We start from the raw sequence: 10,365 nt of genomic DNA, 5'->3' as shown, positions 1-10,365 counted from the left end.
GTACACGTTCGTGGCCAGAATGACAACGCTACGTACGCTTCGACCAGGTGGGTCCCGACTGTCAGGAACTTCCTAGCGTGCGAAGATGTAGCTAGTGGGTCCTAGCAGTCAAGGGGGCGAATCGTTTTTTTGCCCGGATGCAATTCCTTGCGTGCGAAGTTGTAGCTGGTGGTCCCAGCAGTCAGGGGGAAACTTTTTTTCATGAAATACAGTGGCCTGTCCGGTGGGTCCCTGCTGTCAGGTGGAGAAATAATTATTTTGCGTAATAAGGAGGCACTTCCTTGCGGCTGCCGTGGACCCAGCTGTCAGCCTCTCCATGTACAGTACTCTTTTGATGGAAGTCCGTCATTGACCACATTGACCACGCCGCGCCGAGAGCACCACGGCAGTGGACAACGGCGAGGCCTAGGAAGGGGACGACGCGGAGCCGGGGAAGAAACAGCAGTGGATGCCCATGCAGAGAGGAGTACGAGGGTTCACTGGTTCTGCTGCGTTGTGAGGCTGCCGTTGCCGCAGAATAACAGGGGGTGTGGGTGAATGGAGGGATGGCCTGGCCAGCGGTGGGAGTAGTAGGGGGCGGTGAGGCCTCCGCAGCAGCACAGCCGACTATGGGAGGCAGGAGCAGGCGGCATGACCGGCGCTGCTTTGGGCGACTGGAGAAAGAAGACCAGAGGTTGAAGAAGCACTATAGCCATTGGATGGACATCGTACGGTCACTGGAGCTAGAATCGTTCATATTGACTAAGTTGACAAAGCCCTCCGTCCCCGTCAACTTAGTAGGCCCACAAGTCAGCATCCCACTATGCTGGGTCCCAGCTAGCAGGGGGAGTATTCATTTTTGTGTGCGTAATAAGGAGGCACTTCCTTGTGTGCGAAGATATAGCTGGTGGGTCTGACCTGTCAGCGGGGGGAACGTTTTTTCGTGAAATATAGAGGCCCTTCCGGTGGGTCCCAGATGATAGCTGGAGGAATCATTATTTTGCACATAATAAGGAGGCATTTCCTTGTGTGCGGCTGTGGACCCAGCTGTCAACCTTTCCACGTACAGTCCATGTCCGATGGAAGTCGTTCCTTGACCACATTGACCACGCCGTGCCGAGAGCACCAGCGCGGTGGACGACGGCGAGGCCTAGGAAGGGGATGACGCAGAGCCGGGGAAGACGCGGCAGTGGATGCCCACGTGGAGAGGAGTACGAGGGTTCACTGGTTCGGCTGCGGTGTGAGGCTGCCATCGCCGCAGGGCTTGGCTAGCGGTGGGAGTAGTAGGGGGCGGTGAGGCCTTAACGGCAGCACAACCGGCCACTGGAGGCAGGAGCAGGCGGTCTCGCTGGTGCTGGTTTGGGTGGCTGGTGCAAGAAGAGCAGCGATTGAAGAAGCAGCAGGACCGTTCGATTCAAATCCAACGGTTACTGCTGCTAGAATCGTTTGTTGACTAAGTTGACAAGCCCTGCGTACGCGTCAACTTAGTATGCCCACAGGTCAGCCTCCCAACCGGTGCGCCCCAGATGTCAGTGGGAGGAATCATTTTTTCGCGTTATAAGGAGGTAGTTGATTGCGTGCGGCCAGGCCAGCGGAGGGAGTAGGGTGGGCCGGTGAAGCCTGTGCGACATCACAGTGGGCCACAAGAGGAGGGAGCAGGCAGTCCTGCCGGTGCTAGTTTAGGCGGCTGGAGCAGGAAGATCAGAGATTGAAGAAGCACGTTGGCCGTTGGATGGACATCCAACAGTCACTACTGCTAGAATCGTGTGTTGACTAACAAAGCCTTGCGTAAATAAGTTAGCCTCGAAATCTGTGGTGTGTACAGCCCATTTGCTATTATTTTTATAATTGTTACTCATTTTTTTAATTCATATGGAATTTATTGCGGCCCGTTTTCCATTTTTAGAATTCCCGCCCATTTTTTGGTCAGTACCAGGGTTAAAAAATTTAACTAAATATTTGCGAAATTTTGAAAATTCGCAAATTTTTGCCGGGGAACAAAATATTCTTAATCCAAAAATTAGTAGCCATACTTAAACAAATTTAAAAATAAATTAGTACTCTGTCATGTTAAACCCAATGAAATACTCCCTCCGTCCCAAAATTCTTGTCTTAGATTTGCCTAAATACAGATGTATCAAGTCACGTTTTGGTATTGGATACATCCGTATCTAGACTAATCTAAGACGAGAATTTTGGGACGGAGGGAGTATAAAATATCAGTGAAGAACAAAAACAAAAAAAGGAAACTAATATCCCATTTGCTATAATTTTTTTGGAATTTTCAACCCCTTTGATATTACTTTTAACAGACATTGACTATACTCTTTGGCCAGGCCGAAATGCATCCCTCCTCGTCTTGAAAGATTTGCAGCCCAGTAAGTCAGAGAAAACATATAGGCCTAGCTTGGGTATTCTTTAAAAAGAAATACTGGGCTACATATTTTTCCAAAGAAAAAACTGTTGGGCTAGTCATGTTGTTAGACGGGCCACAGAGACCGCATAACCCAGTTTATAGCTTGCTCCTCTGAATTATTACTCAAAAAAAAGTTGTGCAATTCTGTCGTTAATTGACTATACGTTGAAAATGATGTGGGTCCCAGATATCAGCAGGGTGGATTAGAGTAAAAACGAGGGGTGCATCTGAGTAGTAAAAGAGGCGCTTGCTTGTGTTCGGGAGTGGACTTGGTGGGTCTATACTGTCATACTCACAACTACAGTCCTCTCCCGATTCACTATGTTGAGAGGGACTGTTTTGAAAAAAAACTATGTTGACAGGGTCGGACGGCGGCACCACGACAAGCACACCAAGGCGGAGGATAAAGTGCTGTCGCCAATGTGCTGGGCTGGGTTGGGCATTCTTATTGAAAAATAAAAATGGACTGGAGCTATTTACGATGTTGGCTACGATTTGCATGGGTCCATTGGTTGCAGGAAGAAAATGCTGGGAGAAAGACGACTGGTCGCTATCTTTGCCTAAGAATAATATCGACTGAATGTAACAACACTATCATAGGAAATAATATCCTCCTGTTAAATCATGAATTTAAAGAACTGGTGCATGAGCATCTAGCTTTATTTATTCATTTACTTATTTATGTTTAGGGGACCATGAGCATGTACCTGGGTGAGATTCATGTGAGAGCCTCCCTTCCAGTTAACTATGGGCTCCTCTATTGGGCCTTCATAAGTGGGCTACATGTTATCAACAAGTGGAAAATGTGTTCCGTATGAAAAATAGTATGCTCTACGTACGTTATGGGGCACTAAAGGATCGGACCATGCAACGACTTCCAAAACATTGTGTTTTTCGTTCTAACAAGACATTTATTCAACCAACAGATGAAATATACTACTGATTGTACATTGAAAATAGCAGCAACAACAACCAGGGCTGGGGGTGCAACAGAAGCAGTAAGCAGGCCAGAAGAGTAAAGACGCAAATCTCTCTTCCAAACCAAACATCAGCCATCATTACAAAAGGGTTACCAAAAAAGAACAAATGTATGCATCAAACTAAATAAATATCCTACTACACCAAGTGTATGCATCTAACTAACTGGCTCAGTTAGACGTTACTATTTATTAAGCTGTGGAGATTGCTGACGGCTTGAACCAGATGGGTGCCTGACGGGGGAAACTCCAGCCAGCAGGTCGAAGTCTGATACTTGCGACCCTCTCTCCTACTTTGGGCTGCAGAGCGTGGCGGCACATATCAGGGTATGGTGCATGCAGAGACGCATGGTACGCTGTGTACACACAGTTTTGCCTGATGAACGAAACCGCGCTGCCATCATGATCCTTGCCGTCGGTTATCTCCTGGTTAATCGGATAATTCAGTCCGACAAACAGAGAGCGTGTACCAAGGCTACTTACCAGCCTCCAGTCAAAAATTCCTGAAGGCCCAGAGAAGCTGGGATCCTGCTCAAAGACCTTGGAGTGACTATGATTGTATTCCGCGAAACAACACGTCTGGTACATGCGAACGATCATTAATCGTTCGCCGTCGTCTGATCGAGCCAGGAACCACCTGCAACTGCCATGCTACTTTTCTTTGAAAGGTTCTGGGATTAGGAAGGATAGGGACACCAGGCGGCCTACAACATCATATCATGTTGGAGTCAAATAAAAAAGGGCTCTTAATGTAGTCATTCTTAAGAACAACATGTATGAGCATGAATATTTTTTTAGTAAATATTGACAGTAATATAAGCAAGCCATCATGATATCATAGGAAAGTAACATACTGCTGTAACAACCATTTGTAGCGATGACTGGAGTAGGCCAGCAATACGTTCAGCCATAGAAGGAGTCGATAGCGTAAATGAAGCCCTTGTGTTCAATGGCATAAGAGAACCATGGAGGATGTATGATCCTGCGATGGACGTGTAGATTTATCCACTTACCACAGTGACCTGTCAGATAGGCGAGACCGCGGTTGAAGAACGCAATTAGCCTGAAGTCTTTGTAATTCATAGATCTTGTGGGCACTTGGCAGATTACAACCTTGAGCAAATCAAACTTGGTATCATGTTGGCTACTGTAAGATTCTGAGTATTCTGGGTCGCGGTGCCAAAGTAGTGCAGTGTTAATCGAAGGAAGGGGGATCAATCTCCAGGTGTATACCTCCACGAGCATCCAGCTGCCGCGACCGTCGACGAGCACCATCCAAGACATGTTCATGTTGACCCAGTACATACCGTTAATGTAGTTGAGGGTGACGGGGATTGGATCGCAGTTAAGGGGGTTGATGGTCGCCACCCTACGATCGTTATGCTGCATGACATGACGTTTCTGAAGATCAGGCGGCATCAGCAAGCAAAGAGCTGGCTTAAAAAGCTCCGGCTTGAGGGCTTTGAGTAAACGGTACAACCCCGACGAGCATGCCATGAGTGGCATGGTACTGAGATTGTCCACACGCGAAACAATGAGCTTGATTACCTCTGTGGGGAGCGAATTCTAGCCACTCTTTCAGCAAGCGCTGCTTGGTTCTGCCATTGCTAGTGCTTGGGTTTCGGACGAGGGGGGAGGCACCTTAGCGGGGATGGAAGATTGGACGAGATTATGTGCAGACAAAGATGGAGAAGCGAATATGTGCTACGGGAAGTGGACAGGTGATGATGACTATATCACGCCGCTTGACTTACAAGACACATACCAGCAACGTAGGGTCATATCAAAGTCAGACAACTTGCTTGAGTGATCACAGTACTGGTACTCCGTACAGTACCTACTACTATGCCCTAAGTTTCTTGAGTAGAGTAGTAGTGGAGTAGGACTCTTCTCTACTACTAGCACCGGAGGAGTAGTATATTCTAATCTAAAATAGTTACAAACTTCAATGCCCGAGCATGGAACGACTACGAACCGCCATCGGTGCTAACTCCAATCCCCAGCAAACGTTCGCAGGGAGACATGGCAGTTGCAAACGCCCGCAACGCAGTTACAATACATGTGTAAGGGTGGCGGTTTTGTCAAATACTATGGCTTAAAAACAGGCCACCGTTGGATGGAAATCTGACGGTTACATGGGATTCGCCAGGATTGAGCTCGTGCTGAACAATCGCCAGATATCATTACGAAAAAAGGTTAAAACACCCGGGGCTATAACTTGCACCGGCTGACCACTAACAATGATACTAATATAGTTGTAAAATGGTCAAAGACCGTGTCTACGTGGTGTTTGGAATTATATGCAAAAAAATTAGCAAGATGCCCGTGCATTGCACGACACACCATCATCACCAACTCGGTTTTTTCTCTACTCCTACTCCTATAAAATATTGAGTTGGTGATGATGGAGGCAAGGCGGCGTGTTCAGCCGGGCGTGCAACGGACGGCGCAGTACTATTCGATTTGTTATAAAAAACAAAGAAGAGTAGTAGAGATAGAGATAAGAGTAGAGATAGAGACTTAGGGAGGAGCACCATCTACTGCTTCATGTGCTACTCCTGCGCTCCATTCGGCGGCCGCAATGTCCCCTACAACCACTCCCTCCTGCGCTCCATTCGGCGGGTGCTGTTGAAATTTGGGGAGCGCACTCTCGCGACTGCTGGCAGCCACGACTTCACCGACGATGACTTCTTCCCCGACCTTAGCAACCTCTTCCTCAACGACATGGGCGACAACCTCAACGCCAACGGTGCTGCTCCCGTTGCACCGTGTGTGTTTCTATCCTTCTTGTTCGAAATCGTGGTAGAATTCATGTTTCTACTTTGTATCCTACTAGATTCTATTCGTTCATATACTATGCTAGTCCACATGATTAGTTTAATCTCTGTTATAGTCGTGATGATTTAGTTTGTGCTTATTCGGATTAAATCTCGTAGTAACTTGCTCACATATTCAACTGGTGCAACGTCCCCTACAGCCACTCCCATTTCATGGACGGCCTGGTCGATGCCTCCCTTCGTCTACTGCTATGAGTGCCCGATGCCGTTTTGGGGCTCACTGACGGACATCGTGCATCACCTCACGGATGCATGCAGCGGTCACTACTGGCCCTTGGCGGAGAACATCAAGTACGAGACGTGCTACCCGTTCATCGTGCTGGCGTCGCTGGAGGATCACCGCCGCCTGCTAGTCTTGGAGGAGGACGGCAGCGTCTTCCTCTTGATCGTGGGCACCGGCGAGGCTCGCACAGGCTGCCGCTCCATCTCTGTAGTGTGCGTCAGGGGCGATGCTACTGACGCTGACACTAACACGAGGCCGATGTACGGGTGCGTGCTCACTGTTACTACCACTCCGAGCTACGTGGGCGGCGACACTGGCTACAGGAAGCTGACTTGGACTCTGCTCGGTTGGGACCTTCCCACCGATGTGGACATGGAAGACACATGGTATGATTCCCCCTCCCCCCAACGTGGTGCATGAGAACTCCAAGGAGGTTCACCTGGACATATGCATTATCAAGTTAAATGTTGATCATTAGTCTTCGCTCAATGTAATCCGCTGTTTAAGCATGTGGAGACTTCCATGCATGATCTTGCTCTATTGGAGTATCGCGCATGAATAAAAGTGTATCCGTTTATGGTTTAGTCTAGAATCTTCCATGTATGAATTTTTACTACAGTACCGGTGAAAGACTTACTATGAACCATTTCTTACATCTCCTCTGCCCCTTCCTAGTCATCCTGATTTAATCCCTCCGTCTAGGTGTATAAGGGCATGGTTAATACTTAATAGTATAGCCAACTGTTGACTATAAGAAAGTGCCATGTCATCTGTAGCCAACATGTATAACAATCGATACTCAAAAACTAATTCTTAAAGATCATTTCTTGCAAAGCACAATAAGTGTTATTTCTTCACAAGTTTTGTATGCAAGTTGAACAGTTGAACACTTTCGTTTGCAAAAGATACCTTTTTATCTATTTCACCCGGATGTTTTTGAGCTCTAGAGATGAAATATATCCGAAGAAACCTATCGATACCCGTTACACATGAGATGACCCCCACATCCTTTGTCAAAATAAACAACTCCCCGATCAATGCATTTCACTCTTCCGTGCAACGCACGGGCACCTTACTATAGATTAGTACGACCAAAAATTGAACTAACATTATATATAGGATGATAAATGCTGATGCATGTCACCTAAAATTATATCATTGAAAACTATGTTCAAATACGAATCCAACGATATAGTTTTTGTTGACATGCACTAACATTTTGTCAGTTAAATCTTCAGTCAAATTCAATGGGGGACTAATAAACCACGACCGATGTAGTACAAGTGTAGAGGGCGGCGCTGCATGGGAGTCTCACCCCGCTCGTGGCGCGGCAGTAAAGCCTTCATATCACAAAACCCAACCACTGCCAGTAATAAGTGGCCTGGTAAAATAAACGGACAAGCAACCATCACATCCCTCCGTCTTTTTTGCATTTCATCTCTCTGCATTTACTTTCTCCGGTTCATCTCGCACACTCGATCCCTAGCTACTACTCCTAGTATCCCTAGCTACTACTCCTAGGGCCAGTTCTTTTGGCGGCTTAAAAAATAAGCCGTCTCTTCCCCAGCTTTTCCCATAAGACTAGTCACAGTGGAGAGTAACATTAAGGCGCCTCACTCATTTATTTGGGCTTCTAAACTACTACTAGTACCTCCATCCTAGTTTATTCATCACCATTGTAATTTGTGGTAAATTTTGACCAAAGATTTAATTGATAAAATGTTAGTGCATGTGACATGCACAAACATTTCATTAGTTAAATTTATGATCAAAATTTGACACAGATTACAATGGGGACCAATAAACCAGGACGGAGCTAGTAGTAATGGGATTACTACTAATCTAGAAGCCTAAACAAACTGGCCCCTGGTACTCCTACTAGTAGTACTAGTACTCAAGTTGGAATTCCAATTGCACGGCACAACTTGTTAGGCAAAAAATTCGATACAGGGTGTAGGAAGCGGTTTGGGAATTTGCATGCCTTTCCGACCAGTGAGATACTCCGTACAAAGTACGACAGAGAAATAACCACAAAGAAGGAAGCTAAAAGTAAACAATCAAACGAGCATTTTTGCATTTGTTTTGCATTGAATCGTTTCACAAGCTTGACTAGTGCTGCTTTTCTACTTTTACAAAAACCGCATCGTAATGTTAAAACGTGCATTTGCATGTACATAAGTAATAGTAGTACTCCCTCTGTTTAGGTGTATAAAGTCTTCCCTCCTTCTTGGTCATGGTGCACAACCAAAGATGACTTATTCACCTGGACGGAGGGAGTAGCACAGTCTGCAAGCATATATAGAGAGAGACGTGTAGTGCGATAGTATATAGTAAAGTTTGTGCTATATGCATGTACTTACAAAATGCGTACGGATACACAAGGTTTCCAAACTTTCCCTCTTACATACTTAATTAAGGACTCTAATAATTCCTGAACGTTCGGTATTTATCATTTGCGTCCCAAAACTAATGAGATTACCTTACAAAACTAAATTATACTCCTACTAAAATCCTCGGCGCTCGCAGGAGCACTTGCGGCGCGCCACGAGTGCCCTGGTGCGCGGCCGTTTCCCAGCGTGCTGACACAACGCCTCTTCCTCAGCCTCACAACTCACGAGGTGCTGATTGGCAGCTTGACGGCGGGCGAGCGCGATCTCACTGGTGTGGTGATCCGGCGCCAACTGGTACTCCTCCTTGCTAGAAGCATGCACCCGGTCCACGTACCGCCAAGCGTAGGTGAGGCGCTTGGGCCCGACTGCACTCAGGGCTTTGGCACGGGCGTCCTCCGCCACCCTCACGGCCCTTGGAAGAGCCTTCTGCCAAAGAGCCAATTGCCTGACTCTCTCGGACGCGACATAGACCTGCCAGGCAGCTTGCCCTGCGGCGCACTTCTCTTCCTCGGCCTTCTTCTCCGCCTCTATTTTGGCGTGCTCTGCCGGCAGCAAAGCCTCCCACATGGCGACATCCATTTCTTTCCAAAGCTCCTCAAGGCTGGGGGGGCTCGGCGGGCAGCACGCCGTTCTCCTTATAGCGGGGAGCCGACGCATCCTCCCATGTGCGTGCTGGCGAGATTTGGAACACCGACGCATCCACCTCGATGCGTCGTGGCGAGGAGTGGAACACCGATGCGTCCTCCTTGACTAGTGGCAGCGAGGAACGGAATGGCGACACGTGACCGTCCACACGGTGTAGCGAGGGGCGCCTAGGGCTTGGGAGGGGCAATGCCATGATGGTCGACGTGAGAGGGAGGGGGAGGAGATATCGATGAACGTGAGCGTTCTTCTGAATGCCGTGGGAGGCGCAGTATTTATAGCAAGCAATGGCACACCTACGTAAGATATGGACTGAGCTACACTGACTTAACTGCAGGTCCAGTTGCGTCACTGACATGTGGGTCGGACCTTGTCGGGCCCATATGTCAGTGACCCAATGCACCTGTAGTTAAGTAACTGAAGCAGCATCCCGTAAGATATGTTGCGTGATTAACGTAACAACTACGTGGGCATATTTGTTGGAGTAAATTACGGGGGAGGGAAGGGGTGGAAATATTGCTGGTCACAACAGATTGGATGAGCGCGGGGGAGGAGAGTCATGCATGCAGATTTTTTTCACACAGGGTGGAGTGGAGGGACCGCCGGAGGGAGAAGGAGAGTCTGGCAGGCATATTGTTTGCACACATGGAGAGGAAAAGATTTGGAGACGAACGGGCTTCCTGCAGGTATGGGTAACGGTGCATAATAAGTCATCTTGCATGCCGGGCTAGGTATAGTCTCAAGTCATTAAAAACATACACGCCCCACACATGTTCATATTTCAAGGTGCACTAAATTATTGCATCGATCATTAAGGCTAGCCATAATGGTGGTATCTTAGCCGGTATCATGCACACGGGAATAGCAAACATGCTGATGTGGCAAAGAATTAAAGAAGAGA

The sequence above is a fragment of the Triticum aestivum genome, chromosome 2B, assembly GCF_018294505.1.
Source record: "Triticum aestivum cultivar Chinese Spring chromosome 2B, IWGSC CS RefSeq v2.1, whole genome shotgun sequence".
In the NCBI taxonomy this organism is placed as follows: Eukaryota; Viridiplantae; Streptophyta; class Magnoliopsida; order Poales; family Poaceae; genus Triticum; species Triticum aestivum.
Note: the sequence above shows the minus strand (reverse complement) of the source record.